The following is a 15,699-nucleotide window of genomic DNA, read 5'->3' on the forward strand; positions in this document are numbered from 1 at the left end:
CAAATTCAGTTCAATTCTGAGGGCAGCAATGTTATCCTTACTTCAGAATTTCAAGCCAGATGTCCATATAAATCTGAAAGCAGGCACAAGTCTCAATTCCCTCCAAACACAAGATCCATCCAAATAAGGAAGAATCCAGTTTGTTTTGTCTCGGAACAAGCTTCTGAAACAGTGCCAAGAAATTTGTTTGGTACATTTTTCGTAGGATATTTTAAAAGCCTCATATCTTAAAAGCGTCATGTCAGGAGTTTGAGAGAAAAAGGAGTTAAAGAGACTGGGTGGTTAAATACCAGCTGCTGTTGCTTGGTCTAGATTGCTCTCTTGGTTTCCCAACTGACCACATATATTCTAGTTAAATGCAACAAGGCACTTCTGTTTCCCTGGAGCTTTACCCTTATGATCTCCAAAACAAAACAAGACCATAAAGGCAAATGAAACACTGCTGGTCCAAAAGAGTGTTTCCAGATAAATTAAATCCAAAATAATGATATAATGATATACTACAGTCTTTGTCCCTGCTGCTGTGTTAAACTGAATAGGAATAGAATAACCATTCAAAGTTGTGATCTATATTCTGTTTATGACTGAAAAGAAGTTACCATTAAGTTTGGCGTAAACTGGAATTTCTAAAAGTTAATATGAAGACAAAATGTTTATTGACTTTCTAAATGCACATCCCTGATCTTATTGTGAATAACGTCCATATTCTCCTCAGTGCACAATGTCCCAAATGGACAAAAACGGCTTGTAATATTTCATCAAAATATAATAGTTTACTCTACTTTTGAAACTGAAACCTGAATTTTCCTTTTAGCCTGACGTCACCAATTCCATTCAAGAATGTAAAGCCCACACTTTTCAAAATCCATTCAATGCTAAATGGATCAAATCAAGTTACGTCCTATATTTTTTGATATGGAATATCCTGTTTCACTCCTAAATGTGTTAGATTACAAAAGCAAAATGGGTGTAAAGTCCATTTTATGCTAAAGATGGTCAAATTAACATAATGCATGTCTTTTGGCTTGAATAGCCTATTACTTCCCCATTTAGATTTTACATCTGAAATCTGTTATAGAATAGGATAGGATAGAATAGAATAGAATAGAATAGAATAGAATAGAATAGAATAGAATAGGATAGAATAGAATAGAATAGAATAGAATAGAATAGAATAGAATAGAATAGAATAGAATAGAATAGAATAGTATAGAATAGAATAGAATAGAATAGAATAGAATAGAATAGAATAGAATAGATCTGCTCAGTGTTTCATCGTATTTTCTACTCCATACTCTAACATGCACAACACATGGCAGGGACTCTTGAAGCCACTGAACTGTAGGGTGATTTGATTATGTAATGCAGCATCTCCTCAGAGCATGCAGGGTCTGATGGCATATTCATCATGATAACTTGTTACTCCTCACATAGCTGATAAATATTCATGCCTAAGGTAAAAAAAAAGTTTAAAAAAAGAAAAAAGTGATGATATGAGGAAAAGGGAAATTAGGGAGCTTGGGGACAACATGTCAGACAGAGAAACAGGAGACAAATATACAAACAGCCCTAAGGTTTGGACAATCTAATTTGGTGAAATGAACAATTTTATTATGTGGTAGAGGAAAAATAATTTATATATTTTAGCAGAATTTGAAGAGGATGAAAACAGAGAGAGAGAGAGAGAGAGAGAGAGAGAGAGAGATAGGGAGGGAGGGAGAGAGAGAGAGAGAGAGAGAGAGAGAGAGAGAGAGAGAGAGAGAGAGAGAGAGAGAGAGGAGAGAGAGAGAGAGAGAGAGAGAGAGAGAGAGAGAGAGAAACCAAAAGGAACCGCAAGGACAGAGAAATGAGAAATTAGAAATTCAGTGAGAGCCTGTGGCATGCAGTATTATGTAAGATGAATGAGTTCCTTCAGTGCACGATATTAACAAAGACCAGTCCCCCCCCCCATACACACACACACACACATACACACCAGACACCACAGCGTAAACTTCATTAGGACTCAGTGCTAATTGGACTAATTGCTGTGGTTTGTGTGCACCGTGAACATGACAATAAAAGTTTGGCTCATGAAAGAAACATGAACAATATCTCTTATACATTCATGCACAGTATGGGTTTTGTGGTATGATTCATACACTGTAAAAAAAATTACATCACCAAGTCAAAAATTTCTAGTGACTGATAACATCTACATTTTTCAATTAGCCTGACGTATTATTTCTCATTGAGCCAATGTTAACAGACTATTGCAACAAGAATTGCACTTGGGCCAATTTAAAAATGTAGATGTGACCAGTCACTAGAAAATTTTGACTTGGAGAGGTTAGACATTTTTTACAGTACATTTTTCCTCATGGGGACAGAAAGTTTGAAAAAGCATAAAAAATGTCAGGTTTCCTCCTTACTCCCCACAACATAGGAAATACCTGGACCACACACACACACACACACACACACACACACACACACACACACACACACACACACACACACACACACACACACACACACACACACACACACACACACACACACACACACACACACACACACACACACACACACACACACACACACACACACACACACACACACACACACACACATGTATGGACAACATGCTTTGGTTATTTCTTTTCAAGTTTTTGTATTTCTATGAATCCAAACGGTCACATTTATGAAATACATCATGACTGTGCGGAGATCAGTTCATAACAACTAACACTTACTCTGAAAAACATGCAGTGTCTCTTCTTTGGCAAAACACAAAGGTGTGAAATATTTTGTTGTCTTCTCATCTATGTACTATGTACACCAACACTCCTTTAAAAAACTTATTTCAGATGGGAAAGTCCTAACAGTTACTGGACGGCACATGGCCACATCACATGCTTAACTTCATCATAGTAAACGGGTAGACAGAGGAAGCTTGAACAGAATCACCTGCAATCCATCCATCATACTTAAGTCTGTGAATAATGTCACCCAGCCACTCCAGTCCAAATACCACTGATACGATGAGTCTAAATATAAAGCCCTGCACCTCTATCCTGTTTGAAAAGCATGCTCAACTCAATCATCTACAAAAATACATTTCTACTGATGTTTGGAGGGCATACGTTTAGTTCAACTGATAATTTTTAAATACCATTCAAAAGTTTTGGGTCGGTAAGATTTGTTAGTGTTTTTTTTGTGTGTGAAGTCTCTTACGCTCACCAAGGCAGCATTTATTTGATCCATAATACAGTACATTTTGTGAAATATATTATATAAAAAATCAATTTTTATGTATTTGAAAATGTATAGGCTACTTTATTCCCATGATGGCAAAGCTGAATTTTCAGCAGCCATTACTTTCATTACATTACATTACAGTCTTCAGTGTCACATGATCCTTTTTTTCAGAATTCGTCCCCTTGGAATTATAAGGTTCTATCTGACATTTTTGTCAAAATTTTGTTATTCACATATTCTTATTATGTGACCACTTCTTTACATTATGTGATTTTGTTTTTTAAGTTGTGTACATTTTGGAACTTTTTATTTAGAAAATAAAAAGGTTCTTTCTACACAGTCGAATGGAATGCAAAAACTTTAAAGCTCAATATCTCAAAACTGCTCAGAACGCAGATAGAACCTTATAATTCCAAGGGGACGAATTCATAATATTTTTTTTCAGAATTCTTTGATCAATCGAAAGTTCAAAAGAACAGCATTTTTTATAACAATGTACAATGTAATATTCAGTATTTTTTTACTGAACTACCATTAATTTTGAAAAGTTGTGTGTGTGTGTGTGTGTGTGTGTGTGTGTGTAATGAATATGAAAAAAAGATTCTGATCAGAATGCCAAAAATATAATATATTATTAATATATTATAACAGTGTTTGAGTTTGACTTGTAACACTGTATTGGCGGTTGGTGTGTTAGTGTTAGTGTATGAGTTTAGGTTAGTCTCCAGTTTTTATAATTAGCCAAATATAAAACAATAGATCTCTTTTGAATGTCCACATCTAGGCGGATACATGTATGTGTATGTACAGTGTGTGTGTGTGTGTGTGTGTGTGTGTGTGTGTGTGTGTGTGTGTGTATGTGTGTATATATGTGTGTGTGTGTGTGTGTGTGTGTGTGTGTGTGTGTGTGTGTGTGTGTGTGTGTGTGTGTGTGTGTGTGTGTGCGTGTGTGTGTGTGTGTGTGTGTGTGTGTGTGTGTGTGTGTGAGTGTGTGTGTGTTTGCCTGCATGCCCTGTTTGGCCAGGTTTCCAAGTATTCCCAGACCACTGAAACTCAAACTCACTGTGTTCCCTTTTGAGGCCTTTGTTGTGGTGAGAGCTAGTGAGCTTAAACTAATCACACACAAACAGAGGAATGAGGAAGAGAGGGAAAATACACAAAGAGCCAGTACACACATCCTCTCGCTCTTCCCATTTACTGTATCTCTAATACACAAACACAGATAATGTCAAATAATGTGCTGGTATGTGTTACCAAGTTGTTGTTTTTTTTAGATCTGCTACTGTACTTAACAGATAAATCATTTAAAATTAGTCCTGGGTGCAGGTGTGCAGGTGTGTTTGTGTGCGTGTGTGTGTGTGTGTGTAATAAAATTAGAGATCTCACTTTCTATGTACTTTAAGGGTGATGAGGTCAAGGTGACATTCCAGAAAACCAAAGACACACACATACATGCACACAAAAGCAAGACAAATCATAGACAGCCTTCATCCTATAGCATGTTGTGCTCCCAATGGAAAACATTTGTAAAACATTCTTGCATAAATTGTTGTGTTAAATTGAATGTGACAATGTAAGAACGGACTGATTCATGCAGCAATTTGTTCTCCTCACATTTCACGAATAAAGGCCAAAATTTAAATAATAATAATAATAATAATTTATGGAAACAAATGCTACATATCTAAACAATTAACAGTGCATGCAAACAAGTATAGTGTATCTCATAAAATAGAGAAAGAAAGAAAGAAAGAAAGAAAGAAAGAAAGAAAGAAAGAAAGAAAGAAAGAAAGAAAGAAAGAAAGAAAGAAAGAAAGAAAGAAAAATATGATACAAAACTATAGATGCACTTAATACGTTCCTTTACAAGCGTCATTGTGGTGTTAAAGAGTTTGTCACAACATGTTTCAATTCACAAAATTCTAAAATTCTAAAATTGTGCATAAAAAGCGTATGCACACAATTGAGACTGATATTTTTTATCCAATAGGAAGACATGCACATAAACTACAATGGAAACACATTTACCAAATAAATAGATGTTCAAAAAATTTGCCTCAACATAGGATGTGATTGGACAACTGGACTAACCAGTGAATCAATTTTATTGCACACACAGTATCTAAAATGTTGGTTTGGTCATTCTAAAATACCTGAGCCAATGTCTGTCATCAAAATGGTTGGGTATAATTACCTCCCATAAAACCAGGCATCATGCCTCCAAATGCAAGATAACATGACAGTGTTTATTACATTTCATCTGCCCGCTCTGAGGCGCAAATCATTGATGATGTACAAAAGAAGAGCTACTGTGGCTTCCCCGATTGCAGCAACTTCCATTTTTATGCATTTAGCACCAATTTCCCAGTAAATTATGATTTTGTTCTCTTTAACACATGAGATGGAAATGTTTTATGCAATATTCCAATTTTGCACATGAGTTAAATTTGCAACTTTGGATGGAAACATAGCTATTATTAATAACTGTGTGTTAATATAACTGTATTTGAAGCACCCTGAACCAATTCTGACAACTGTGTTCAGATGCTGTATGAGCGTATAGCCTTCCTCTTACATACAGTGGCACAGACTGAATTGCTGCATATACTCCCTGGGAGACTTACTGCAGCTTTTGCAGCAATATGACTTGCATTGTGCTGACCTACTCACCAGTCATATCTCTGAACATTTTCCATAAAAAAGTGTACTTGCTCTTTAATTCTGCCTTCAATGACTCAGTGAAAGTGTAAAGATCATTATATTTCAATATCCAAGCCATTCAAAACCTATTGAGTTCCTCGCAGCATACATTGGCAGCTACCTTCTAATAGCATCCAAGTGTAATGGAAACTCATAAGTGTCCAAGTTAGAATGCTGTACATACATAGGCAGCAACTCAAATAGTGTTCCATATAAAAGACTACACAATAAAGTTCAATAGAGCATAAGATAACAACACAATACTAGTCTCCACCTTATTTTCCAACACGGAAGTAAGTCATTTCCCGTGAATGTGCGAGACATCCGATTCATTAGCCGCTATAGGTAAGTGCAGTAAACGTTAAAACTATTTGAATTAAGATTATGATAATAAATTACAATAACATGATAACACATACCAGATTGCAACATAATATACACAACATAAATACACGTTTTATATATGCATAATCAGCATTACTGCATTGTCTTAGAATCTCCCTTAGAATTGGGCTAAAACAAGGTATCATAAGAGGAGGCAGCATTATTTGTATGTACTGTACATCATTTGGAACAATCGATCTGTGGGAAGTGCTTACTCTGCCTCTGTAGGTGCCTTAGGAGCAGAGAACATCTCTTTCCTTGATTCTGACATAATATTAACCAGATCTATTCTCAACACCACCATATACTAGCCGCTCTACATGGCGCAAAACTTTACTGTGATAGTGTGATCTGTCAGTTTTTTTGTCATAATAGACATGAAGTCAGGTACATTAAGAGACAATGCCATTTCACTAAGATGCGTGATCAGCACAACAATAAGAGAAACCAAGAGATGTAGAGAAAGAAAGAGACAGAGAACAAGCATAATCCTACCTTCATTTAAATTCCACTCTCGCTCTCATTCAAAAGTCAGGGAAATGTCGGCATGGCACTTTTCTGCTTGTCTTGAACCGCTTTGATTCTTTATTTTAATTAGTTTTTTGTTCTTCTGTATTCAGGCTATCATTGTCAAGTCTTACCATCCAGAGCAGAGCACCACTCCGGGGAGACAGGAGAGTTAGACAGTGAAAGATAGGTGGGGTTAGTGAGAAAAAGGGAGAGATCAGATAGGTCTATTTTGGTACTGGTTGGACATGCTTCTGTAGTGGCTAGAAAGTTCCCATCTGAGGTCTGCATTGCTCCACCTGTCATGTCTGAATCAGTGACCCAACATCTTCACATCCACTGTAAGCGGCTCAATAACCTCAGGGAAATTTAACAAGCCATAAAGCACCTTAAAGTGTCAAGCGATTTTGCTTCACATCTAAATTATGGTCCCAAAGAGAGATTCTAACGTACAACAGGGCAGTTTGAGAAATATGCATGCCTAATCTACTGACCTAGCATTTAAGAGACGCATACATCACCACATCAAAATGCTGATTAATGTGTGAATTTGTGTGCATAGCTGTTTTTACTGTGACTGTAAGCAGCTGTACAACGAAGTTAAAGCAACTGACAAATATATCTGTGTACAATGTAAAAAAAATTCAAATAAACACTTTTAATAAAAACTGACAGCTGTTACCAAATTTTCAATGTAAAGAAATATGGTAACAATGTTTTTGTCATTACAGATATTTTGATATCACGTTTTGCCTGTTTTAGTCGACTTTGAGTTGGATTTGCACTGTTTTATTCAGTTTTATGTCTTTGATCATCTGTCGCCATAGTGTTCGATTAGCCCTTATGTGTTACACCTGTGTCTTGTTAAGTAAGGGGGGGGGGGCAATGGATAAGACACATGCCTTTGGTGTGAGAGACCCGGGTTCGAATCCACTGTGAAACACCAATGTGTCCCTGAGCAAGACACTTAACCCCTAGTTGCTCCAGAGGCGTGCGACCTCTGACATATATAGCAATTGTAAGTCGCTTTGGATAAAAGCGTCAGCTAAATTAATAAATGTAAATGTAAATATAGCCCTGTGTTTAGTTCAGTCTTTGTCAGGTCTAGTCTCATAAGTTGTTTATCTGTTTCCTGTGTTTCTTGTCATGTAATCTTACAATTTAAATTTTTTACATTAAGGCCCGTACACCGGGACGAATATCGGCGCGCGTTATTCGCCAGCGTTTTTCAACGCGTTTTTTGTGTTCACACCCAAGCGATTTTCGCTGACGATGAGCCGAGTGAACATGCTAATTAATTCCCTGACATTAGATGGCGCTTAATGTAAAACAGAAATACAATACCACTCCATAACAGTCTATACTCTGCAATACCACTCCATAACAGTTCTCTTTTAACAAGATTTTTGTAGTCGCTGTCGCGTTTGTCATATAGTTCTTTATTCCGACACCAACAGCTCTACATTCATCTTGCCTTGCATCTTCCTCGTCATTTCTTCCCGGCAGTGTCTGTCTATGGGCAGTGTAGACCAGGGGTGTCAAACTCAGTTCCTGGAGGGACACAGCCCTGCAGAGTTTAGCTTAAACCCTAATTAAACACAGCTAATCAAGTCCTTCAGGCTTATTTGAAAACTACCTTTTTATTGCAACCCTTTGCTGACAGATGACTGTATTTTATATAATTCTCAAAGACTCGAAATTCTTTCCATGTCATCTTTCCATTAACTGTGGTCAATACTATAGATGGTGCATAGTGTCATATACACACAACAAAACACTAATTAATACAAGTTCAACAGCTATATAAAAGTTGAAGTGCTGTTTAAGCTAAGGTCTGACGTTGTGGTACTAAACTGTCATGTAAAGGGATACTTCACCTCTGGAAAGATGAATGCGTATTTAAAATAGGTCATTTATGTAGAAGAAATGTGAAATTATTTTTGAATTTGGAGCTTTCTAGACTGAGAAAAGCCAGAAAATGTATTTTTGGCTTATGTGGATGAAAGACAACAACTCCCAGAATGCACTTGCTTCGCTGCCCTAGGAGGCCACGCCTACCGGTTAGAGAGCGCAGTTGAAAACAAGGCGGCTAGGCTACTAGTGAGACTCCATGACGAGTTTGCCCGGTATTTTGAGATTGCCCAAAATGTCCGGGATTCGGCTTTTGCGTTCTACATTCGCCATTCATTATGTTTACTGTGGCGAGCAGGACGAGGCTGGGGGCCGCGGGAGAACGGCGCAAGGCCGGTGGCGTCATTACTGAGACGCGCCGATCTCGTATCTCTCACGGAGGAGCGGGAATTTTCTTAGCAATGTTAAAACGCACATCGACCGATCACTTGTTTAGCGTTCATGTAAACACTACATTCAGATTCACCAATCGGAATGAATTCAGTTAGATTGAAACAAAAGGTGTGCATGTAAACAATGAATGGCGACTGCAGAAATCAAAAGCCGAATCCCGGACATTTTGGACGATCTCGACGGCCGGACATGTCCGGGAAAAAGAGGATGGTAACCCCTACCTCAGCTTTCTCCTACAACTCAGTTTTCTCCACAGAACAAGAGCCTGCTAGCTTAGCTTCCAAAGAAAGACGGCTGATACTGTGTACATTCTGTGAGTGAGATCCCACCCTCTATGGGCGGGCTGAAAACATGCGGAACAGCCCCTCCTACTGGCTGTAGTCTTTAGCCTCTGGCAAAAAAATCCTTCGATGACGCAAAATGACGATATTTGCGTCATCGGAGGATTTTTTCCAGACAAAAAATAGATAAATCTCTCATCTCAGGGAGATATGAGTGTAGAAAGCACGGTAATTAGAAAATACTACAGGTTTTCTACTAATACAAAGCTTAATGCTAAATCCTGAAGTATTTTTTATGTAAAATATCTCATAGGATTCACTAATTAGATGTAATAAGTATGCATGTGAAGTGATCATATCACTCTAAACCTCATTTGATTAATCAGTTCAAACAATGTAGGAGAATGATTTAAGTTATGTTGCCCTTATTTGCTGTGTTTTCCATGGTCACGGCACAACTGATTTAATAAAACGTTTCATGAAATTCAAAAACTATTTTTTAATGTCCTTATATGATCTGTCAGTGAGGTGTAGAGAATTAGACATCTGTAAGTGGGTTGGTGTGAGTTTAGTCTGAAGTGATGCATGACACGGTCTCTGATACAACGGCCTGCTGGCCGGTCAGCGCTGGATGAAAAAGGACGCGATCACAGGTCCTGTACGTGCCAGGCATGACTGTGCTATCACAACAAGCTGCAAACTGATACTATGCACAACAATGATGTAATGGTAAGTAAATGTTCCAGTAGCCTGATAAAACTACAGTTAGGAACAGTTGAGAACAATCCAAAAGAGAACTGTTCTAAGAGAGATTACGCAGATAAAAGACAAGAAGTTATGACTAAGAGGAAAGCTGAGGAAAGCCACTTATTTATGTTATTTAATCAGTTCACCAGAGAACATTATACTATGACACAGCATAAACTTAAAAAACTAAGCTAATCAATTTACCAAAGTAAAGGAAACTTGACGCATAGGTTTAAAATAAATTGATTCCAATTATAACAACAACAAAAAATTATGTTAAAGCTTGATGCCATCATTTTTATTTATTAAACTAGATTTTAATCATAGTCCTTAAAAAAACATTTAAGTCCTGATGGTTTTATGGCCAGCAAAAAGTTCTTAAAAAGCAAATATCAGGCTAAATGCGTATAGTGTATGTGTCAAATAAAAAGTATACAATTCATTTAACTGAATCCCTGTTTTCACAAAGGAATCACGCTTAACCATGTAATTGCTTCCACTACCACTTTTGCAAATGCTAATATACAAACACATCCACTATTAAATGTCTAAAATTAAACAAATGTGTATTGAAACAGTGGAGGGAATGGATAGACATTACCTCTGTTGACCCATGTCAACACTTAATCCATTATCACAATGAATATGAGCTAAACATTCCTGACACAGCAAGTGAGAAGTTATAAAAAGCATTGCTGTTGATAATATACAGTAATGCTAACAATAATATACAATATCTGTGGGTCGATACAGCAGTCACTGCTACTGTATTGCTGTTTGCCCTGTATTTGGCAGCACTAGTTTTATCTGGAAATGATAAATGGAATGTACAAACAAAACTCTAATCAAAAATTTGAATACTCTGGAGTCTGGACCACACTGACCAAAATCATTGTAAGTGTAGTAGAAACCATACAATCATCTTAGTTTTTATGGCCTGTTTCCCAAAAGCATCATAGCTTAAAGTAGCAGCACTTAAAATCACCGTAGATCTACAAGTACTCTTCAGTTGTGCATCACCTGCATAGCAAAATTACACCTAAAATGAATGTATTGTATAGTTTATGCAATGCCATATGTTGAAATCTGAACACGTGTATTTTAGTTTAAATTAAAATAACAGGCTACAATTTAAAATAAAACATACAATGTATTAAATATATTAAATTAAGTTTGATTTAAATTAATTAAATCTATCTTAAATAGAAGTTACTGGCAGATAAATAAATATGGCTCATGTAAAATGCATTCAAAAATCTTGCATGAGAAAGCTCTTAAGAGTCAATATCCATCATTATCTGGACGCAGGGCCAAGGGTTCTCTGAAAGTAGTGATCAGAGCATTTCTCTAACCTCCACTCAATATGCTTCTCAGTCCTACAGATACAGTGGGCCTAGAAAGTAATCTGCACTTTATCCGGCACTATTCTAGGGATCTCTACCCAGTAACATTAGACAAATGTACACAGGCACCTTGGCTTCAGGCATGCAGATCTCATCACACAAACACTCAGCGTTGGGTTCACAGAGATGCTTTCTTTAGCACTTCACACCTTTTTGACACTGACACTAGGTGCATGTGTCTGTCTGTGTGTGTGTGTGTGTGTGTGTGTGTGTGTGTGTGTGTGTGTGTGTGTGTGTGTGTGTGTGTGTGTGTGTGTGTGTGTGTGTGTGTGTGTGTGTGTGTGTGTGTGTGTGTGTGTGTGTGTGTGTGTGTGTGTGTGTGTTACAGAAGCTCTGGTCTACACATTCCTGCAGATTATATTCTCATTGAAAATACAGATTTAAGGCAGTTTTATATATGGCACACACTGAGGTCATAAACTTTGAGAATGAGCCATAAATCCTGCATTAAATATTAATGATGAGGAATTTAAGTAACTTCAGAGATAGGTTTATTTGCCTCAGGGGTTTCCCTCCAGAGCTGATTTTGCCTTAATTCTGGTAACGCAGTGATTGAAAGCTTTCAGTTTCATGTGTGCTACATATTTCAGAAAGGTAACAACTAGATTAGAGTTGCCATTAAGCATCTTTATATATAAGTTAATCAAGTTAATGTATTGAAAACCTTTACATTTGATTGATTGCGTAACTCTGGAACAATTCCATTGCTGAACACACACATCTCTCAGTGTGAGGTCAATGGCGTGATCTGGTGTGACTTTTCCCCGCTAGTTAATCTCCCACAAGAACAGTATTTAAATGAATGTGTAATACAGATATCGAGAGATAAAGAGAAAGGAAAATAAATCCTCTCACTTTACTGTCATTATATCATCATATACACACACACTATCACACAGATCTGGTTCACAAGAGATTAAAGCACCTCTATTCTCTCTGTTTGACACATTAACATCATATCCCTGGGCTATAGTCAGCTCATCAGATTTGACTATAGAAACATCACAATTTAAACAAGAAATTTAATCTAACTTCTTCAGTGAGTTAATCAGTATTTTTTCATTTAAATATAAATAAAAGTAAAACATATAAATAAAATAAAACATACTGAATTATTATTATATAAAATTATATTATTACAATATATATATATATATATAGTAATAATATAATTTTATATAACATAATACAAATGGTGTATGTACTGATGAACTCACAAGTTAGATTAGCCTAAATTTCTTGTTTAAATGGTGATATTTCTGATGTTAATGTGTCAAACAGAGAGAATAGAGGTGCTTTTAATCTCTTGTGAACCAGATCTGTGTGAAATTGTGTGTGTATATGATGATATAATGACAGTAAAGTGAGACGATTTCTTTTCCTTTCTCTTTATCTCTCGATATCTGTACACATTCATTTAAATACTGTGGTCAAGAGTGGTCAAGTGTGTGGATTTGCATTTTATTATCCGGTGATGGGATTATTTTATTTCACAAGAATTTCAGCACTGTGTCCACAATCATCTGATTCAATCATAATTTTGTGCAATGGAAAGTCTGTACACAGCTTGTGTTAGAAAAGAGATTTATTTATATTCTAATATACAATTATATACTACAAAGTATATATACAGACATTGCACAAAATGATGATTGAATCAGATGATCGTGGACACAGTGCTGAAATTCTTATGAAATAAAATAATCCCATCACCGGATAATAAAATGCAAATCCACACACTTGACCATCATCCGTACACAGATCGGTCATTACCTCCACCGCTTACTGGACCTCACTAATGAGCTGGTAATGACAAGCCTCTTAATTGTTATGTTAATCAATTAAGCCAAAGGATCTTGGCGTAGGATTTTGGGACACAAGCGCTCTTTGTTGTTCTGGAAGGTCATGCTAGATTGAGTTACGGGTAATCAGTTTCACTTTTTGCACAAACTCAATTCACACGCCAAAGCATTGGAATTAGGACAAAACTGACACAATTCTATTACTTCTGACACTTGTTGGGTCAACTATTACAACACATCAGAATCGCAGAGCAAAATATCTAAAAAGGAGGCGAATACAGCACCATCCAAATGTGCAGATGTGCTACTGTAACCAACGCCATGTAGGCTAATGCAAACTGAGAAGCAGCAGAGAATAAAAAAAAATGGTGATGAGAAAGTGTTACAACATCTGATAGCTGTACATTATGTTTTGAGGTCATCATAAACAGTTCAGGTAAGCAAATATAGTTTTTCCATTTAAGGGTCCATGCTGTGCCTCATATACCGGTCTCAATTTAGTATTCTATAATGGTCTGAAATCTCCAGGTAGAATGATGTGCAGCTGGAATATGCAGCTGAATTATGTATCTGAAATGCTCTGCCTCCATCCCTAATATCTGCCTTTGATAACTGACACTCATGCCTCTGGAATGCCATGCCTCAAAAATCTGTATCTGTATAACCTATGTGTCGTTAGTCTCTAAAATGTTGTTTCTGTAGCCTATAGGCTACTTTGTCTTTTAATTCTGCGTCTAAAATGTTGTTTCTTAAATCTACCTCTAAATCTGACTCTGTGATTTCAAACTCTGCTCATTCTATGCGCTACTGTGATTCTGTCAGTGTGTGTCCGTGAAACAAGCGTTTCTTACCCTGAGTAATAAACACGCATATGGAGTCATCCACCGCAGTTACACACTAACGTGCCGCATGTAAGTCCATCAAAGTCAGAGACGAGAGAGAGAGAGAGAGAGAGAGAGAGAGAGAACCCAGACTGAAAGCACACACCTGCTCTCCGCTCGGTTCTTCTCCGCTGTACCGTGCCGACTCCAGATAAACGCGTGAACGCGCATGGACTATGCCACTGCGCGGCACCACCCTTTCCTCTTGGGTCAGTGGCTCTCGTGCGGAGCTGGAGAGCTATTGGAATAGCATTGCGGTAAAACTGTCTCTTTACACATGACGAAACACTTCTCACACGTAGGCGGAGGAGGAGGAGATAGAAACGCAATATCACATTCGTTTTGCTTACTCTAAAGGACGCGACGCTTGAGCGCGAGAGCGCGTATGAGCACGTCACGAACGCAAGGGGCTAGTCCTTAATAGAGACTTTATCCAGACATCATCCAATCGTCGCTTGTTTCTCAGGGAAGAGGAGTATTTTATAGCACAGTCCGCGCGTTCATGTGTGAGATGGAGAGCAGCGCCGCGCATTGGTCCCTCACAGGTTCTCAGTAGTCATGGCAACCAGAACACTTCAATCAGCGCGCGGGCTCAGGGGAGCACAAACTGTGATGTGAGATGCTGAGGTTACCTCAAGGGCAAAAGCACCGCATTGAACTGTTGTATCAGTCTCTAAAGTTTGATGAAAAGTTTGTACAGAGTAGAACTGAAAGGCATCTCCGACTATTAATGCTGCCATTTTACCTGCCACCAATATAGTCCTCAGGAATGTGGAGTTGTTATTATCAAAGAATTCCAATGAACCAGATTCCACAGGGTGGATACAGGTTCTGACATAATTTCTGGCAGTGTGTGATAAGACATTTAAACAGCAGTGCAGGCCAGGGAAACACTTTACAGTGACAAAGCCTTCTGAGGGAAATTGTACAAAGGTAATAAAATAGCAAATTATGATGCATGTGATAACATATAATAGTTTTCAAATTAATATTTTGGGACCTTAAATACATAAATTGGGACCTTATTTAAGTACATTTAAGAGGGGCAATACATTATATTTGTATTTCACCATCGAATAATACTACATGTTATGTAAATGCATGCTTAAGACTTACTAGGCATTACTAGAAGTAATAATAATAATAATAATGTTAATAGTTATTATTATAATTATTAAGAAATACATTAAAGGGAAGAAGGCCAGGACAGCAGCCAGGAAAAAAATAAATGGAATCTAATTTTGTAAATCTAATATGATTATTATTATGCATTTTATTGATTACATATATAATTAAATATTGCTGTATTGCTGTAACAACTGTAACCAGCCAATGCCTGTCAAATTGTTATTTGTGGTCTGTGCGTGTTAAAGAAGTTTTTGTTTGTAATATATATATATTTTTTAAACAGTATTGTGTGAGGGAATTTTGGACCATTTGGACTTTAAAA

At 37.1% G+C, this 15,699-nt stretch overlaps 1 protein-coding gene across 16 annotated transcripts in view; it reads right to left on the reverse strand.

Annotated features, from left to right (window-relative positions):
* sorbs2a (sorbin and SH3 domain containing 2a) overlaps window positions 1-15,699 on the reverse strand; it is a 69,219-nt gene that overhangs the window by 39,835 nt on the left and 13,685 nt on the right. For 2 of the 16 annotated variants that reach the window (XM_082164404.1, XM_082164409.1), the window contains exon 1: window positions 14,356-14,702. The exons of 2 other annotated variants lie outside the window; for them this stretch is intronic. The gene's annotated coding sequence lies outside the window, so the exon portion shown is untranslated. Of the gene's footprint in view, window positions 1-6,819; window positions 7,651-14,219; window positions 14,704-15,699 lie in introns of those variants that run through there. 12 more of the 16 variants (XM_082164408.1, XM_082164397.1, XM_082164411.1 and 9 more) reach the window with 10 other exon arrangements.

This window comes from Leuciscus leuciscus (genome assembly GCF_965113295.1).
Source record: "Leuciscus leuciscus genome assembly, chromosome: 3".
NCBI classification, from domain to species: Eukaryota; Metazoa; Chordata; class Actinopteri; order Cypriniformes; family Leuciscidae; genus Leuciscus; species Leuciscus leuciscus.